The sequence below is a fragment of the Apium graveolens genome, chromosome 3, assembly GCF_009905375.1.
Source record: "Apium graveolens cultivar Ventura chromosome 3, ASM990537v1, whole genome shotgun sequence".
NCBI lineage: Eukaryota > Viridiplantae > Streptophyta > Magnoliopsida > Apiales > Apiaceae > Apium > Apium graveolens.
Genome location: NC_133649.1, coordinates 47,710,411 through 47,728,442, shown reverse-complemented (window position 1 = coordinate 47,728,442; position 18,032 = coordinate 47,710,411).

Here is an 18,032-nt window from a genome sequence, read left to right as displayed (position 1 = left end):
GAAATCTTATGAATGTACTAAGTGCTGATAAGCCTCACTTATCAAAAGAAAAATAAAAAGAAAAGAAATAAATATCAGGTACTCCTTTGAGATCTAGAGAAAAATATATGTGGAAGGGAAGACCCAAGTGCATTACTGGTATTAAGTAATATGCATTAGAAAAGCAAAATAAAATTTTCTTGGTGACTTTTCACATTCTCTGATTACTGGAGAAATACTCTGATAACAGCATAAATTCTGATAAGCAGTCGTGACTCACTTACACTGAGAAGCCACTGTAAAATGGAATTTCAAAAGATGCATAAAATGAGCACAAAATAGTTGAGGTGGACTCATGCATGAACTCATTCTATAGTAGACTTCAGAATAGTGACAGATTTTGAGCAAAGTTCTTAGTTATGCCTTATTTTTAAGATGTACTGAAGTGAATCAGACTTTACTCTTTGTCTGATATTTAGCTTATTGCATACACATACACTCCATATGAATGATGAAAATTACTGTGGTGATAAATGTTATTTTATATGAACAGTTTAAGTGTTAGTTGCATAAATTCTGAGGACAAGTTCTGATGGAAGTTCTAATGATTAAGTTCTGATAAAACCAAATCAGTATTTGTGTGAAGAATTACAGGAATAAACATTCACTTTTCGAGTTAAGGAGCCATATTCTGATGACTTTTTAAATTCTGATAATAATCAAGTTCTGATGCTGACGTGGCAGTATTTATTTACTTGATTTATTTTTGGTCATTACTTGAACGGTAATATTTTTACAGAATATTGGATTATGTGAGTTAAAGCAGTAATAATCATTTGTTTAGTGGGAACAGTTTTTTTTAAAACTGAACGTGCAATGTAATCATTACTTATTTACCGTGCCCGTTAACTTTTGCCTTAACTGCTGCATGGCTGACAGGTGTGAAGGTATGTTCCACTTCTCATTAACTGCTGTCACGTGGGGTGTCTAAGTAAAAGAGATAAAAGATTTTCAAATCTTTTATTTTCATTTTTATTCTACTTACTCTCTCTCTCTTTTCTTATTCTCTCACATTTTCTGACGGTTTTCTATACAGACATTTCATCAAACACTTTTCAGGAAAACAAATTTCTCACTTATTTCTAATGGCGCCTAAGGATTTAATTATTGATGGAGCGAAGTCTGTACCAAATAACTATGCTGCAATCTTGAATAAGGCTGAAGCTCCATCAGATCTGCACTTTGTGCAAGATTTATTATCTAATAGTGAAATTGGGTATGCTTTGACCCAACCTCAAACTATTTCAAGCCAACAAGTGCTGACATTTTGGCGTACTGGGCTTTTTGATAATGGTGGTGCTACTGGTACTCCAAGTATTATTTTCACATCAGGAGATGTCGAGCATGTTTTTACTCCTGGAGTAGTTCGTAAAGCTCTCCACTTACATGAAGGGTGTACATTCTCAACAGTGGAGGATCCTGTTTTACAGCAGCTTATGGCCAGTCTGGGCTATGAGAAAAGTTTGGGAAAGCTAGGTCAACTGAAAAGATCTAATATCAAAAAGGAATGGAGCTTTTTCTTTGATTGTATCACCAAGGCATTCTCCAATAAATGCTACAACTTTGATGTTGTTTCCATCATGAGTCAGCAAATCGGGTATGCCCTTATTCATCAAACTCATTTTGATTTTGTAAGTGTTGTGCTAGGTTTCATAGGGGATAGGATGACAGTGGACAGGAATGTAGTATACTTTGCTAGATTCTGTCAGCTTATATATACTTTCTATTATGCTAATGAACCCCAACCTGCCAGTGATTTAATTCCACCCTTTAAGCTTGCAAAAAGGGCTTTTAATGATTTGTTAAATGCTGATAATAAGAAACAAAAGCTGAGACCCTTACAGATTCCTCAGTCAGTAAAACAAATCTTGGTAAATGCTGATCCACAAACATACACATCTGTTTACTCTGATGTCCAACCTACCAACACATCACAGCCATCAGAACATACCATCTCTCACCAACCTCAAACTTCCCAACCTCAACCAACTCAACCATCTATCAGGACATATTACAAACCAACACAATCATCTCATTCTCAACCTTCAGCACATCCAGTGAAGCCTTCATCTTCCAAACCCAAGAGGACAAAGACTGTACCTCAGTCTCAGCAGAAGAGAAGGAGAATTATTCTGAGAGATGAGTCAGATAATGAGGAACAGGTTCCTAGATCAGAACCTGTTGTTGTAGAAGCTAAGAAGATTACTTCTCAGAAAAGTACTGAAACTGGGAGTTTTAGGCCCCTCAAAAGGCTTAGAAAGATAAATTCTGATGATAAAGCTCCCACAGTGTCTCCTCCCTTGAAGAAAGTGAAGAAACAAAGAGCTCACAGAGACACAGTTGAGTCAGATTCAGAAGATGAGGAAGCAGCAGCTAAGGAAGGGGGTCAGGAATCTCTGATCCCAACAGAACCAATTGTGATTGAATCTCTTCCTTCTGTACAACCAGAATTTGCTGAAGCCACTGAATCTACCCCACCACTGTCACCAACTTAAGTTCAAGAAACTTCTCAGGACCGAGTTCATGTGTCTCCTATAGTTGATCCAGTACTTGCTGAAGACTCAGGTACAAGTGCTGAAATTGATATTCATAACTTAGTTGTGCCTGAGGTTCTGTACTTGGAAGCTCTACCAACTCAACTCACTCCACCAACAACACCACTTTTGGATGCTGATTTCAATGCAGATATTCCATCAACACCAGTTCTGAATCTATATGATGAAGATCAAATTTTAGGTGGGCATCAAAATTTGGATGTTGATCAGAACTTAGTTGCAGATCAAAATTTAGAGGATGATGTTGAAGGCTCAATAGCCTCACATACTGTTATTTTATCATAGGATGCTGATACTGCAGGCTCTGTAAGTTCTGATGCTGACAATGCTGAAATTTTTGGTGAAGCTGCTACAAATGTAGATGTTGATGCAGCTGGTCCTTCAGGACATGCACCTCAACAAACAGTTAACAAAGCTGATTTGATCAAGAAGTTTGTTAGAGAGGATGCACCAGTACCTTGGAGTGAAACTTCTAGAGGAAAGGAGTGGACTAAGGAATGGAACACGGATAATTTTGTTCCTACTGAAAAAATTCTTGCTGAGCACCTTGCTAAGGCTAATGAAATGCTGATAAATGATGATTTCAAGGCACATCTGAGAGTTACTGCAATGAGTACTAGGCACCTTCAAGGTCAACACTCAATAACTCATAACAAGGTAAAAAAATTCAAGAATCATTGATCCAACAAGATATGAATATCAAATTGGAAAAGAACAGATTTTTTAAGCCAGCTTTTGACTGAATTGGGTATATTGAAAAGACTCAGGAGAAGCAACAAGATCAAATTTCTGAAATTCTAAAGAATCAAGCTTCTCAGCAAACTCAACTCAATGAAATCCAATCCTCAATGGAATTGCTTGTCTCTCTTCTTTTACCTGCTGATGCCAAAAAGGGGGAGAAAGTGATTAAGTCCAAATGCAAATCTACTCAACCACTGAAGGGTAAGGATGATAGAAATGATGACCAGGGGAACTCTGGAATGAGTAGAGGTCATGGTCAAGGCAAAGGTTTTTCATCAAGCAAAGCTGGAACTACAAGTCAAAGAACAAGTTCTGATACTGGGAAAAGAATAAGTTCTGATACTGGTAAAAGGATAAGTTCTACTGGACATCTGGGGCTTGATGAAGAAATTTCAAAGAGATTATTTCTCAAAAAAAATCCAGGAATGGACTTTGAAAGTCTAAAGGAAGAAAAAGCCAGACTTAAAGCAGAAAATGTCAACTCCAAGTCTAAAGCTTCTGTTGTTGAAAAGAAACTTCCAAAACCTAAGGGTATTGTGATTAAGGAGAGGACAAATTATGAGGCAACCAAAGCCAAATCACAAGTGGAGGTAGATCCAAGATCCAAGGGCAAAGAAAAAATTGGTGAACCTGTAAAGGTATATATGCCAATCATGGATCTGGAAGAAAAATCTGATGAAGATGCTAGACTGATTTTAAAGAAAAATGATATTCAAACAACCTCTGACATAGCTTATGTTGTTCAAGGTCAGGACTTAGTAAAATCTGATATTACAGTGAAGCAAGCAACCTCTGACATAGCTCAAGTTGGCTTGATATCAGAAGAGAAGGAAAAGGAAACCTCTGACATTGCTCATGTTAAACCTTCAAAGATGCTACTACCAGGATTCACAAAAGCTCAACAGACTCAACCTTTGAAGACTACATCAAGTGGTTTTGAAGCAAGAGTTGTTACAGGAAAGGAAGCAAGAGACAAATCAGGATTGGGTAGTTCTAAAGAAAGGAGAATACACAACACTACCAATGATCCAACTTTCTTGAGTGAACCAGGAGTATGAGCAACTCCTGAAAGATTGAATCAACTTGAATCTGTACAAATGGTTTACCACTCTATTTTGAAAGAAGATATAATGTTATATTTTATGACAGATGGGAGGTTATTCTAGATCAGGGAGAATGTTATTCCATTGAAGTATATTGAAGAACTGGAACATGTTCTATTTCTACTTCAAGTGAAAAATAGATCAACAGATGGTGCTGCAGGTTATTTAAAATCAAATATTCAAAGACAGAAGAAGCTTTACTCTGTAAAGTCTGACAGCCCATACTGTCATAAGTACAGATCTCACAGTGGAGAAATTGTTGAAATGAAGCCTAATACTGCTAAAATCATCACTACATTTGCTGGTATTAAGGGACTTGAATTCAATCTAGAGTCTGATAAAGCCTATATCATCAGACTAGATCAGGATATAAGGAAAGCTAAGATAAATGATCTCAGGGATGCTATTTTTCAAACTGGTGAAGATACAGTTGAACTAAAGAATGCTAAAAGGAGGATGGTCAATGAACTTGAATATGTTGAGAGAAGTCTGTTAAAGAATTATCTCAGAACAACTCTTGACATTAAAGAGATCAGAAATTGAAGCTAAGTCAAAGATCTACAACTGCTTAATTTCTGAAGGATATACAGACTGAAGCTGATATCAGACTTTAAGGATGGTAAAGCTATAAGGACTATAAGTTGTAGTTATCTAGTCAAATTCTCATGCATTTGTACTTAATGTTTTTGACATCATCAAATATCTGTTGAACTTGTATATTATGCTAATTTACAAGTTGAGGGAGATTGTTAGATATATTTGTGATGTTATGACTAATATGATTTGTGTTTAGTTTTCAGATCTTACTTAACAGGACAAATCGGTACTTGACTGGAAATCAGTACTTATACTGAAGTCAGGGCTTAAGATATCAGAACTTAAGTTGTCAGAACTTAAGTTATCAGGAGATATTTATCTGGAGATAATATCAGGACTTAAGGAGACTTTCAGATAAGGAAGGCAGCTGATTGAAGGAAAGAAGATCGAGACAAACATAAGAAGAGATATGCATGAAGAAGAATTTTATGAAGAATAGAATACTTGGAAGAGAAGATAACTGATTGATATATATTAGGAAGCAGAATCATATTCGATATCAATTAGAAGATTATCTTGAAAATGTGTAGTATATAAACACAGACATAGGGTTTACACTAGATGTGTTATCTTAATCGAGATTATTATTCATTGTAACCCTAGCAGCTCTCGTGATAATTTGTTCATCACTGAGAGAGAATAGTTCTTTGTAACAGAGTTTATTTTGTTGAATAAAATCTGTGTTTTGTTACTTGAGTTCTTATATTCGATTTGATTATAGTAAACACTGTATTCAACCCCCTTCTACAGTGTGTGTGACCTAACAAGAACTTTTACCAAGTTAAACTGATGTGATAGGCTCTTTAAGATTTAGATTTACCAGCATCCTTGGATTGTTGAATCATAGCTTCAATCTCCCCCTTAGTCTTGGTGACAGGCATGAGTAGGGGAGTTGGTAATTCTGGCCTTATAGCTTCAGGTAATGAGGGCAGTGATATGTTGAGCTTCTTCGTAATGGCTCCCAAAGCAACAGAATTCTGCATTTGGAGATGCTTGTGAGAATCCACTAGGGTTTTGATGTCTGTCTGTTGACTCTGCACCAAAGATGTGGGAGCTTGTACTTGTGCACTTAGTGAGTCATTAGAAGATTGGAGAGAAGACACTTGTTGTTGAAGTTCTTGAACTTGCATGTGAGATGAGGATTGAGATGGAGTAGAGACCCTAAAAGTATCATGCACGGCCTTCTTAATTTCTTCCATGAGCAAGGCTGAAGGAGTGTATCTTCTTGAATGCATTTGATCCAGCTTTAGTCTTGAGTCATTGGAATATGTGATGTGATTTTGAACTTGGTCATGCAAGGCTATAAATGAGATTCTCGGATTCTTGACATTGGTTTCCACCCCACTTAGATCATATCTAGACATTTGATCAGCAAAAGTTGTGAATTTATTCTTAATCTCTGTCTATGATGGAATGATTTGATCCATCTTCTCTATAACCATCTTCATTATCTTGTCTTGATGCCCAGTGAGTGTAATCTGAATTGCTTTTCCAAAGTAATGGAAAGCTTTTATTTGAGCCTTGTATACCTCATTCACTGCTTCATATACCTCCTGTGGGGTTAAGGATCTAGCATTGCTCCCCAAGATGGTTATATATTCTTCCCTGAATTGGGCTAGTACATTATCCATTTCAATAGCAAACTCCTTATTCAGCCATTTGTCACAGTTTGCATCCTGACCATCTTCATCAACTATTTTAGCTTGTTGTTCCTCAACATCAGTCTGGTAGGATAGCATAATGGATTGGTAGTCTTGATTAAACATGTTGGTCTGAGAAGTTGATGAGATATTTGAGCAAGTCCACCAAGTCGGTCAACCATAAGATCAGCAACTGTGGAGGATTGAGATGCAGCTTCTTGTAGCCACTGGGAAATGAGATGGGGTTCTTATGGTTGAGAGGTGGAAGGTTGGTTTGATGGGTGAGAATGAGATATTGTTACAGAACCACCTGTGACAGGTGTGACGCCCTCAATCTCGGGGTTAGGAAATGAGGACCCACACACCTTTAAACTATGAATAAATAAGCATAAACCCCGATTAACTAATAACAGGATCAAACAGGATTAAGTTTGAGACAAGATTACAACTACCAACCATATTATATAAATTACAACCCAAAATAATACCAAATTTACATAATTGATTCCGACTTGGAACCGACAGATAACCCATTGTATCTTTACAAACTTTCCAACTAAGCGCTTGCTCACACATAACCCGTGCTACCTGCTCTGGCATCTGGAAGCCTACAACACGGTAGGGGCCACCAGGTACGCTCTTACGAGAAGTGCGCCTAAGTCTGGCCATCCTCTTGTTTAACTGCCATGGTTAGAACAAAGCATAATATATGAGTATTAAACTCAGCAAGTAACTAAATGACAGTTCTATGATGCAATAAACAATATGCTTTCATAATTAATTTTGGGGCATTCTACTAAAATTCTCTTGGTGGCAGATTTCTATCTTTGGGCTAGGGAAGGTTTATGAAAAGATAGTTAGGCTTTCAGGAATCAAGGTTCAAGATAAGGCGAAAGCCGACATTCATCACAAATCATCAACGGGATATCAAGGATATTTCAAATGGAAAGCGAGAATCTTTTCAACTCTGGGAATCAATTATATGATTGATAACAATATCATAATAAGAATCAGGGTTCACAAGATGCATGCTAATCAATATCACAATCATCTCTTTTCAAAACATTATAAGCCATTTCATTTTCAAAGAAGCAATTTGCTAAAGCAATGTATCTGATATCCTTCATAAAGTGATAGGGAACCCTTGATTGGAATACTTCAACTTTCAATTCATAATAATAATATGGGTGATCAGCCCGTACCGACCTCCATCTGGTCATTAAGGTACCTATGGCATAATTTCAGCCTTAAATTGGACTAGCCCCGCTAGCCTTTTATATGACTGGACTAGTCTCACTAGTCTCTTACGTCTCATTCCAATCCATCAGGAATTCATTTGGAAAATCTTGTGTTGGAAAGAAAGGTTTTACTAAGTTCATTTTAACATTACCAAGAATATGAAATCATTCAGACTCTTTCAAGTCGAAACTCATTCTTTAGTTCAATTTTAAGAATTCAAAGAAAGTGAATGAATCAAAGGTAAACAAAGTTCAATGCTAAGGATCTTGATCAAATGATCACAAGGTATACAAGTTAGGGAATCAAAACAGTTCCAAGGATCATCATGGAATAAGGTAAACAAAGAAATGAAGGATCATTATGCAAGGGGGTTCATAAAGGTTCTTATAGGGTTTACAAGAATTCAACGTATCAACGGGTGATCAGGATATGAATAAAAAGGTTACTATAAAGGTTTGAACAATAATCATATCAAATCATTACAAGAACAATAACAGGGTTTCTCAAGAATCAATAACAGGTTCACAAGGAACAATAACAGGGTTTCTCAAGAATCAATAACAGGTTCACAAGGAACAATAACAGGGTTTCTCAAGAATCAATAACCGGTTCACAAGGAACAATAAAACATAAATACTCTATCATGGAATCATCAATATCTTTTCAATACACAACTTATACAAGTAGGTAGAGTTACTTTCCTGAATTCGCTTTCCTGTTTTACAAGGGTTGAACTACTGCCACCTAGTACACCTTTCCCTTTCCTAGCCTGAATGCCCTCACGCTCCGAATTTACAATCCAAAAATCAAAACCCTAATTAGATTTCCATTCAACGTTCCCGGAACGCTTAACAATTTCCCTTTATCGCAAAACTCTAAGAGTCTATATACTCGATCATATTCACATAGCACGATTATACCATATACTCGTATACTTTAACCAAATAGTCATCGAATCATATATGGAAACGCTATTACGACACATATCATATAATCTTTACACCCAAACTCTATACTTGAATTATATTAGCAATTGTACAATCAAACGACTCAATCCTCCTTTTTATTTCACTTAATTCGAACCAAAACCACCAAATAAACCATTTAATTCCAAGAAATCTTACATGCATTCAATCGGTGAAATCTTAGGATCAAATTAACTCCTTTTATACCCTTAACTATTCGGCCCTTACAACCAAACACAATCAAGTGTACTCAATTACAATCACACATAATCAAACACAAATAAATCTCTTTTAGTAACATGCAAGTACAAAAATCACTTACACAATCAAGTCTCATCCTTTTTTAATCCAAATACCGAATCAAAATCAAAAATCAAAACCCTCTTTTAATTATCAAAAATTCGAACCTAAAATCAACACAAACACCATCCAAAATTGACATGCAACCAAGTACTTATTTTGATTATCACTAGTAGCACATAATCCCACAAAAATCAACTTAATCCTTTTCCAATCATAAGACCCGTTCGGGTTTTTCAAAAAACAAATACACATGCATAAATAAATTTTGACATGCAAGGCTTTAAATTACAATTTCAACTCACTTTGACCTTTAACCTAACCATTCAACTCATTTTCTTTACAAATCAAACTAAACTCATTTGATTATACTCAAACCTTACATGCATGCCATGAAACTTTCTTAGAAACAAAGATTTATATTCAATATCAAGTTTAACACTAAAACAATTAAGCAACTCATCATTTAAAATCAAAACCCCTTTTTAACATCAAAACTCGAACCTTCATCAAATAAAACTAAAGAAAATACAATACAACATCTACTATACTTCTTTTATGATTATGTATTAAGAAATTGAGATTTTCTTAGGTAAAATCAAAAGAAGTTAATTTCAAAAATAGCTTAAACGCTTGCATGCAAAAGGTAAACGGATAGAGAATGAGAAATAAGGAAGATTGATGGTGAAAACTTTGATTTCCAACTAGATTTAGGCTTTGCATGTAAGAGAGAGAAAGAGGGAGTGTATGAGAGAGAGAGAGAGAGCCGAGAGGGAGAGTTCGGGAGAGAAGAGAGAAAAGAGAGATGAGAGAAAAGAGAGAAAGAGAAAGGGAAGAGGTAGAATGAAAGGGAAGAGGTAGAATGAAATGGAAATGACCAAACTTCTCTCCTTTTATACTTACAAGTTAGTGGAAAAGAGAAATTACCCTTGTACCCTTCTCTCATTATTAGCACAAAATGCATGCAAGGATAATATGATCATTTGGTTAAGTTGAATGGAGATAGTGAGGTAGGAAATGACATATCTAACCTTCTCTCATGTTGTGAGTGGAAATTCATGCAAGGGCATGTTGGTAATTTAAAAAAAATCTAAATTCTTAATTTCCTTTTATCCTTTATCAAAAACAAATTTGATTAATATATTTTTGAATCATAAAAGATAAACATGCCACGAATATCACTTTTAGAATATAGATCTTGAAATTAGCTTTTCAACCATATTTTTTTGAGCGAATGGTTGATTTATTACGGATTTTACAAGATTGCACTCAAAATAGGATTATAGCTTAATAAAATCATTTAAAATCATCCAGATCACGTAATCATGCATACAGACAAGCAAACACATATATTCATACATCACAGCTCATACTTGATCACAAAATTTTCCTTTTGATCATTACTTTCCTTTTTCGCGTAACGGGTCGCGTCCTGTCTGACGGCCCGATGTTGAGCGTTTTTAGACACGCTTCATAATCATTCTCTTTATATCAACTGACACATCACTGGAATACAATACTCACTTAAACATTTCTATTTCATACAATAGCACATAATTCACATTTAATTACTTTTAATCTCTTTTAAGATGGGTTCCGTTCTACCTGACGGCCCGACAACACTGCTTATCCCCTAAGCTGACTCATCAAATTGGAACACGTCATTTTACGTTCCCAGTTACTAATATACAATAAAGAAAATTAACCATCAAAATCATTTAATCCCTTTATTAGATCACATAAATTATAATTACACCACAGAATTATACTTTATTCACTTAATTACGTCGCGAAATTCCTAGTCGCTACAATCTACCCCCTTAAAAGGATTCTGTCCCCAAAATCAAATCTAAGCAAATAGATGGGGATACTTTTCTTGTATTTCATTTTCTAATTTCCAAGTTGACTCTTCTACTAAAGGATTTCTCCACAAGACTCTAACTAGAGGTACAATCTTATTTCTTAGCGTCTTCTCTTTTCGATCTAAGATCTGAACTGGTTGTTCCACACAAGACAAATCTTGTTGTATTTCCACTGGTTCCAATTTGATCATATGGCTTGCATCAGCATTATATTTCTTTAAAAGAGATACGTAGAACACATTGTGAAGATGTTGCATCTGTGGGGGTAACGTTAATTCATAAGCCACATTTCCAACTTGTCGTAGTATTTCGAATGGTCCAATATACCTAGGACTCAACTTCCTTGTTAGTCCCTTAACAATATAACAAGAATTACAAAAGGGGGTTGAATGGAATTCTTGAAACTTTTTCTTGAAATAAAAATGTTCTAACTCAAATATATATATATAAGTGAATTGATTAGCACAATGCGGAATAAAAACTTAAATGAATCAAATCACAAGTAATTAAAAACAGGAGTCTTTAAAAACTTTCTGGTGGATTTGAATGATTCCACCAGAGATATATATTATATATCGAGAGAACCCTGTGTGCAAAATGCTCACAGCTGCTTACAACAATTGAACAACTAAGGCTACAGAGAAATGCTAAGAATTCTGCTTACAAATGTTTCTCTGCTATGTTGCTTAGATCGATAGTTTCTTAGTTGCTACTTCTTGGTTTATATATCACCAAGATTACAAATAATGAGATAGGATAATAAAACAAAACTATATAGTCTATTACAATGCTACTTCATTACTCTATTCCAGCATATTTGAATATCTTCATAATAGCATGGAAATGGCAATGCTTCTTTGTTCTTGAAAACCCAGTTGAATAGGCTACCACATTCCATTTGCATCCACTCGACGCATGTGACTGTGTTGTCACTGTCAACAGATGTTTGAATTCTTTATCCGTCGGGTTAATGATCATCCGTCGAGTTATTGATCATCCGTCGGGTTGTCTAGTTGATCATCCATCGACTTCATTGTAGTTTATCCGTCAGGTAGCAATCTGGCACTTGACTTCATTTCATTTATGCAGAATTACAAGATATCATCTATGTACAATTAATCAACCTATTTTGCATATCTAGTTAAAGTCAACATGACTTGAATACTACTTACAGAATCTATACAATGGTGTATGTAGAAATGTGCTACAGACTTATTGTTACATAAGCTACTCACTCGATGGATAATAAGTCATCATCCGTCGAGACTATAATGAGTCATCCGTTAGGACTATAAATCTTATCCGTCGAGTGCTACATAACTTCACTAAGTAAAATCTACCAAGGTGTTTTGTTGATGAAATCATCAAGTACACAACATATACACAACAATCTCCCCCAATTTATGTTTACTGGAATTGTAGCCATAAATTAAGAGATACTTGATGATAACAAAACACCCTAACAATATAACTTTAAAAGAAAGTAGATATTACTGAAAAGTGCTTCAAATGACAAAATGTACAAAGTTTTGCTCACCGTCATTTTCAAGATGCTCCTCTAGCCTGAGCAGATTTATCTAGTTCCTTGAAGGTCTGGATCTCTTTCCAAGCTTTCTGTTGTTTTCTTCAATCTGACGAGCAAGCTTTATTTATGAAGGAGGTATTGTCCAAGTAAGCTCTATTCACGAAGGAGGTATTACTCGAATAAGTTTTATTTAACGAAAGAGGTACAACTTAATTTTACTCGCCAAATCGTGTCAACTCAAACTTGTTCCACAAAAGAGGTATGACTTAATTTTGCTCATGTTTGTGGTAAGATATTAATTTTATCGTCTTTACATATTTATTTATATTATTGCTTAAATATTATAAAGATGGCTCTGCCGTCAAGTAGTACTCAAAAATTTTCTGGTTGGCTATGTCGTCGTAACTTTTGTATTAAATTATTATGTATATTGTTTAAACTTACTTGCTTAGTTATGTGACATGTTATATCATATTTTAAATGTTTATTTTAAACTCAGAATGATAAACCTTGCAAAATTAGAGTTTGTTGCGTTAGATATGCCTGGGGATAATTATTTATCTTGGTTGCTCGATGCAGAATTACATCTTAGTGTTAACGGACTAAAATACACCATGGAACCAGGAAAGATCTCAATTATTGAACAAAATGCCAAAGCTATCATTTTTCTTAGACACCACATCCATGAAAATTTGAAATCCGAATATCTAACTGTGAAAAATCCACTCACCCTTTGGATCAATCTTAAAGACAGGTTTGATCACCAAAATCTTGTCCATTTGCCACATGCCCGTTATGACTGGATAAATATAAGGTTGCAAGATTTTAAATCTGTCGCTGAATATAATTCTGTCTTGTTCAAAATAAGCTCAAAACTGATTTTGTGTGGTGAAAATATTACTGATGCTGACATGATAGAAAAGACCCTTTCAACTTTTCACCCCAACACTATGATTCTGGCGCAACAGTATAGGGAGCGCAATTTTCGAAAGTATAGCAAGCTGATATCTCTTCTTCTTGTCGATGAAAAGAATAATGAGTTCTTATGAAAAATTATCAAATACGTCCCACAGGCTCTGACCAGTTACCTGAAGTACATAACACGCCATTCTAGAAGAATGCGCGTAAGAAAGGGCATAGAGGAGGACGAGGTTACGGACGAAACTGTGGGCATAAAAACTTTCGAGGCCAGTTTCAAAATCATTATAACTCTAGCCACCTGAAGTGGCAGCGTGATGGTTACAATAACTCTGACCACCAGAAGTAGCAACATGGAATGCCAAATAAAATGAAGGCACCACAAGAAGAGGATACTAGCGATATCTGTCTCAGATGTGGGCCACATAGGCACTGGAGACATACCTGTCACACACCGAAACATCTAGTTGACCTCTACGAGGCAAATCAAAAGAATAATGGAAAAAGGTTGGAAACAAATTTTGCTAGTCATAATCTAAGTGAAGAACAAAACAACAAAACCTCAAATGAACTAGACATTGGTGCTAACCTTTATTATGATTTAGATAACTAGATTTTATTTCTATTTCTTTGATGTTATGTTTTTCAACGTGCTTGTTTTAATATTATGATTTCATGTACTTGTTTTATGTTATTGTATAATGTACGCTGTTTGCATGATAAAATTGTTGTTCACTTTTACATACACAGTATAAATATGGGAGATATATGCATTGTTGATTGCGTGACCACTCACATAATTTTACAAAATCAGAAATATTTCTCAAAGTTGACTAAAACCAACTCACACGTTTGGACGATTTCGGGAACATCAAATATCATAGAGGGTTTTGGGAAATCCAGTTTTATACTACCAAATGAGACACAAATTCACATACATGATGCTCTATATTCTAGCAAATTCACTAGGAATCTTCTGAGTTTTAAAGATATTCGTCTTAATGGTTTATATATAGAAACCACTAGAGAAAATGAAAAAGAATATCTCCTTATCACATCAATCACCTCAGAATATAAGAAGATCTTAGAAAAATTGCAATCAACCTCATCTGGATTATATGCTACCGAAATTAGAGTAATCGAGTCTCACAGTATCGCTACCCCCAAAATTATAGATCCAAATTCACTCACCCTTTGGCATGAAAGACTTGGTCATCCAGGAGTATCCATGATATGTCGAATTATAGAAAATTCTACGAGACATCCCCTTAAGAATCAAAAGGTCATGCCACGTGATGAACTTTCTTGTTCAACATGTTCTTTGGGAAAACTAATTGTTCGACCATCTCCAATTAAACTTTAAAACGAGTCTCCAGATTTCTTATAAAGAATTCAAGGTGATATATGTGGTCCTATTGATCCATCATCTGGTCCATTTAGATATTTCATGGTCATAATCGATGCTTCAACTAGATGGTCTCATGTTTATCTACTCTTGACCAGAAATACATCCTTTGCCAAACTTCTTGCTCAATAATCAAATTACGAGCCCAATTTCCTGATAATCTTATAAAAATAATTCGACTTAATAATGCCGTTAAATTTACATATGTTACTTTCAATGATTATTGTATGTCAGTAGGAATCTCTGTTGAATACCCCGTAGCTCACGTGCATACTAAAAATGGTTTAGCGAAATCGTTAATTAAAAGACTTCAACTTATTGCATGACCTTTACTTCTAAGATCTAAATTACCTATTTCTATTTGGGGTCATGCAGTACTTCATGCCACAAATATAATTAAGATAAGACCATCTGCTTATCACAAACAATCTCCTCATGAATTAGTTTTTAGTCAAGCGCTTAATATTTCACATTTTAAGATCTTTGGAAGTGTCGTATATGTTCCAATTGCCCCTCCACGAAGATCTAAAATGAGACCGCAAAGAAGAGTAGGTATATATGTTGGTTTTGATTCACCATCTATTATAAGATATCTTGAACCATTAAATGGTGATGTCTTTACTGCTCGATATGTTGATTGTCATTTTGATGAGTCTGTATTCCCTCCATTACGGGAAGATAATGTTTTGCATAAGTTAAATTCTGAACTGTCATGGAATGCATCAGGATTAAGTGCTACAGATCCACGTACTAAACAATGTGAATCTGAGGTTATAAGAATCATTCATATGCAAAATATTTCTAATCAAATGCCATATGCTTTAAATGATTCTAGACATGTCATAAAATCACATATATAATGCACCCGAAAGGGTTGAAATTCCTATTCATAAAGCAATTCATGAAGAATTGATTGGTAATTCAAAATCACGCCAGAAGCGTGGTAGACTTGTTGGTGCAAAAGATGTTGTACCGCAAAAATGAAAATTGATTGGACATGTCCCTGAAGTGGCAAGTGTTCCAGAAAATAACCCATAAGCGGTATTACCTCCTGAAGAGGTTCGAGCCCCTAAAGTGGCTAAATCAAATGCCCCATAAGCGGTATCACCTCCCAAAGAGTTTAAAACTCCTGAAGTGGCTGTGACAAAACCACCAAAAGGGATATTACCTCCAGAAGAGGATATTGCCCCAGAAGTGGCACATGCTTCAATAGAAGCAAAAGTACCTGGAAATTATGAGATCTCACTGAGTTATGTACATAACGAGAAATTATTGGATTGTGGGAGTATTGAGGTTGATGATGTATATGCTTTTTTCATGGCATGTGATATTATTATGAACTACGATCCTGAACCACAAAGTGTGGAAGAATATCAACAAAGAGATGATTGGCCAAAATGGAAAATTGCAATACAAGAAGAATTGCAATCCTTGTGCAAGAGAAATGTATTTGGACCTGCAGTCCAAACCCCAGCTGGTGTGATCCCTATCGGGAATAGATGGGTGTTTGTACGAAAACGAAATAAGAGAAATGAAATTGTGAGATATAAGGCCCGACTGGTAGTCCAGGGATTCTCTCAAAGGCCTGGATTTGATTACCAGGAAACTTACTCTCCTGTAATGGATGGATTCACTTTTCATTTTCAGATAGGTATGGCTTGTATGGAAAGATTGGAAACACGTCTCAGGACATTGTTACATCATATCTTTATGGATCACTTGATAATGATATTTATATGAAAATCCCTGAAGGATTAAAGATAGATGAAACTAAACCTCGACATTTATACTCAGTTAAATTATAATGATCATTATACGGCTTAAAACAGTCTGGTCGTATATGGTACAACAAGCTTAGTGAATATTTATTAAATGATGGGTATGTTAATAATCAAGTGTGTCCATGTGTGTTTATCAAAAGGTCATCAATTGGTTTTATTATTATTGCTGTATGTGAATGATTTGAATATTGTAGGTACTTCCGAAGATATTACTAACGCTGCTACTTATTTGAAAACTGAGTTTGAAATGAAAGATCTTGGAAAGAAAAGATTTTTTTTAGGCATACAGGTGGAACACTTATCTTCGGGTATACTTGTTCATCAGTCCACTTATACAGAATAGATTTTTGATCGGTTCTACATGGACAAAGCTCATACATTAACGACACCAATGGTTGTTCGATCACTCGAAATTGAAAAGGATCCATTCCAGCCCAGAAAAGAAGATAAAGATGCACATGGGCCTAAAGTTACATATCTTGGTGCTATTAGAGCTCTTATGTATTTTACAAATAACACAAGACCTGATATTGCTTTTCTGTGAACCTGTTGGCAAGATTCAGTTCTAATCCAACTAAAAGGCATTGGGATGGGATCAAACACATATTCAGATATCTTCATGGGACAATTGATCTCGGGTTATTCTTTCTACATAGTTCAAAGTCACAACTGACTGGATATGCAAATGCTGGGTACATGTTATATCCTCATTTTGGACGATCACAAACAGGTTATCTATTCACATATTATGGCACTGCTATCTCTTGAAAGTCTACAAAACAGATTATGGCAGCAACTTCATCAAATCACGCAGTGTTACTATATGTATTTATTATATGTATGTATGCATATATGTATATATTAATGTATATATTAATATATGTATGCGTATATTAATTAGATAACAATTAACATTTTTTAATAAATGAATGAGAGTGAAATAAATGTTATCTAAATATTAATGTATATTAATGTAGGGGTATTGTAATATCCCGTAATTGTTAGAATTAGATTAATAACAGAATAATAGAATAAAAAGTATTAAAATTAGATAAGGACTAGGATTTAAAATTGAATTAGACCAATGGGCCTAAAATTTGGATCAAATTCTAATATGGATAATTTGTTGGTTAAGATATAGGATTTTGTATCATTATAAATACATCATATTCGTCCTCCTCATTTTAATCATTAAAATTCGTAAGCCTTTATTCATAAAATTCAGCAGTCTTGTAAAATTCGTAGAAAATTCATCGTAAGTAGGAATTCAGTGATTCTGGACTTTTCAAAAAGATCTTTCGTTCTCTACAACTTTCGTGGTTTATTTGTTTCAAGAAAACGTCGTTTAGAGGGTCAAAAAAG